This window comes from Gopherus flavomarginatus, chromosome 6 (assembly GCF_025201925.1).
Source record: "Gopherus flavomarginatus isolate rGopFla2 chromosome 6, rGopFla2.mat.asm, whole genome shotgun sequence".
NCBI lineage: Eukaryota > Metazoa > Chordata > Testudines > Testudinidae > Gopherus > Gopherus flavomarginatus.
This window is the reverse complement of record NC_066622.1, coordinates 32,081,290-32,084,063: the sequence shown is the minus strand read 5'-3', so window position 1 is coordinate 32,084,063 and position 2,774 is coordinate 32,081,290.

Genomic DNA, 2,774 nt, shown 5'->3' with positions numbered 1-2,774 from the left:
TCATTATTCATGGACATTTCTGGCAGCCTCAATTCACAGTTTAAGATGTGTACCCGCAAGGAATTAAGGTGCACTGACTCTCTGTTCCTCCCTCTGCATCAGAATATGTTTTTCCTACAACATCTCAATGTCACTGATTTGCTGTTTTGTACAGAGTGTATCATTTTGTTTAATCTTTTCTAGAGGGGAATAAATAATGACTCATTAAACTAACAAGCTCTCATCTTGTCACTGCACAACTGTCTCAGTTCTTGTTTATGCTGCCCATCTGTTTCTGTTGGGAGTCTTCACAAAGGAGACAAATGTGTATGTGATTACGGTGCCTTATAAGGCAATGCTGCCTGAGGGAAGCTGCAATTTTGGTTTAAATAAGTGTTTTGACAACTTTTCAAGCCTTCAGGCTGCAAAACAGATAAACTGGACCAAATTCAGCCTGGAGTATGTGGGAACATTCCCATGGCAGTCTCTGGATTTCATTCTGGTCTGACTTTACAACAGTTTTAAATCCAGGGGGCCAGATTCTGAACTGGTGAAGTCAACAGAGTTCCACTGATTTACCAGTGGAGAATCTAGCCCTCTGTCTGCAGTGGAGTTACTCCTGATTTACAGTGGTGTAATGGAGACCAGAAGCAGGTTCTCTGTGATTAATTACATGGGGATAAAAGCTGGGTTTTTTTCCTGGCAGTGCTTAAGGGTCACCAGTTAAGGATCTGGGCCCCAAGGTGCTGTACAACCATCTAACAAAAAGGTTGTCCCTGCCCAAAAGAGCTTGCAATCTCAGTGGGTGTAAAGAACTACACAAAGTGCAGGGCACTAGAGAGGCTGGCCACTGGGGTGTAAATCTGTCAGAAGTCAAGAGTTGGAATTCCATGGGATGGAAAACAAGTATGACTTACACATCCAGAGGTCAGAAAGGGTTGTAACTGCACTGCTGTTTTCAGGATACCTTATATGCCATGTCAAATCCATAGCTGGTATAAAGTGGCATGGATCCATTAAAGACAATGAAACGACACTGGCTTACACCTGTCAGGGATCTGGCCCTATGTGCGATTTATACCACTGTTGAATTTGGCTCCCGTTCTCCAGGCAGCATACTGTCCATCCTATCCTATGTTGGTACATAGATGGCCCACATCTCCAGGGTATCTGAGCACCTCACAGTCATCAATGAATATTTATCCTCATATCCTGTGAGATAAAGAAATATTATCCCCATTTTATAGTGGGGGAACTGAGACACAAAGTATATTAAGTGACTTGGCCAGGGTCATGGCTGTGGCTGAGTCAAGAATTGAACCCAGGTCTTCTGCATCCCAGTCTATGGCCCTATTCAAGTGATTAGACCATCCTTCTGTTTATTTTCAGATGGAAAAATATCTTAGCAAGCTGCCTACAACATTCTGACCTCTTTTGGCTGCCAGCACTTTCCAGGGTCACATTGAGGCTTTAGGGTAGGCGCTTACTACCAATGCTGCAGCCAGAAGAAGAAAAACAGGTCCCCTGACACACTTGCAGAGTTCATCCTTCACATTAACCCACATCTGGGTATATTAGGGTATGGTCTGTCTGTCTCAGTATGGGGCCACCCCACTTTTTCTGATATTGTCCTACATAAAAGTGAGTACAAATCATTAGTGCTCTGGGGAAGTATTTTATACTTGCTTTGCCTTGGTGCAAATGACTCCACAAGTTGCAGGCAATGCAGAATCCTGTTTGGTATGCCTAATGTGCCTATCACCATGGTATCCAGACTCCATCTCTTCTGTTTAGATTATCCTTACACAGAATACTCCATCAGGCATCACTCCAGGAATTTCCAGGCACTAATGAGTATCTATGCCAATTAACACTGTTGAGATTTTGGAGGCAGCAGGGGGGATGAATTCAGATTTAGAATGCAGGCCTCTACAATTTTACCTTTGCAGTAACTTGCTTTATCCAAGATCAATCTCTGTCCATCAGTCTCTCTCTCCTCCCTCTCTCACTAGGTTAACTTTATTTTCTAACATACTAAAGCTGTTGTTCAGCCAAACAATTCCAAGAAAAATTCTGGAACGGACCATGTTTTTGAGTGCAGAGCAGATCTGCTAATGGGCAGCTCTGCTTTTCTATTGCTGCCCATAATCCTCATGGGGGCTTTGTGTCCATGGCGACAGCACAGTGTCGTTTGTTTCCATGGATTTCACCTTAGTTGGCACATCAGAGTGAATGCACAAATAGATTTCAGCCTGAAACTAAAGTGTTTGGAATCCACCTCCCCCATCCAACCCCATCCTTGGAAGCATCAGAAATCTGCACTGACTAGTACAAAATAACCCTTACCAAGAAGGACATACGAGCACATGGGATCAGACTCTAGGCATCAGTCTTCCCAGCTGTCAGAATTGTCTGTCCCATGTTAAAACTTCTGGAACAGATACAATTTAAAATTCCAACTAGCATATGACTTTCTGCAATCAGTGTTAAAAGTTGCTTCAATGTTAAAATTAATTCCTTCCTCTGTTAGTGATGAGTTAGGAATATAGGATTCAAAGCATTAATATATTAAGTCTGGTATCTAACCTCCTGTTATACTGTATCAAATCAATGATCCATCTAGCTTAATAGCCCCATCACTCCCTGCTGCACTGGATCAGACCAAGGAGCTAAAGTATCCTGGTATCCCCATCTCAGGTCAGACCAATGGGTCCATCTAAGTCTGGTCTCCTTGCCTCCTTTTTACCCTGGACCAGACCATTGGTCCATCTAGTTTTGTATCCTGCTGCCAAAAG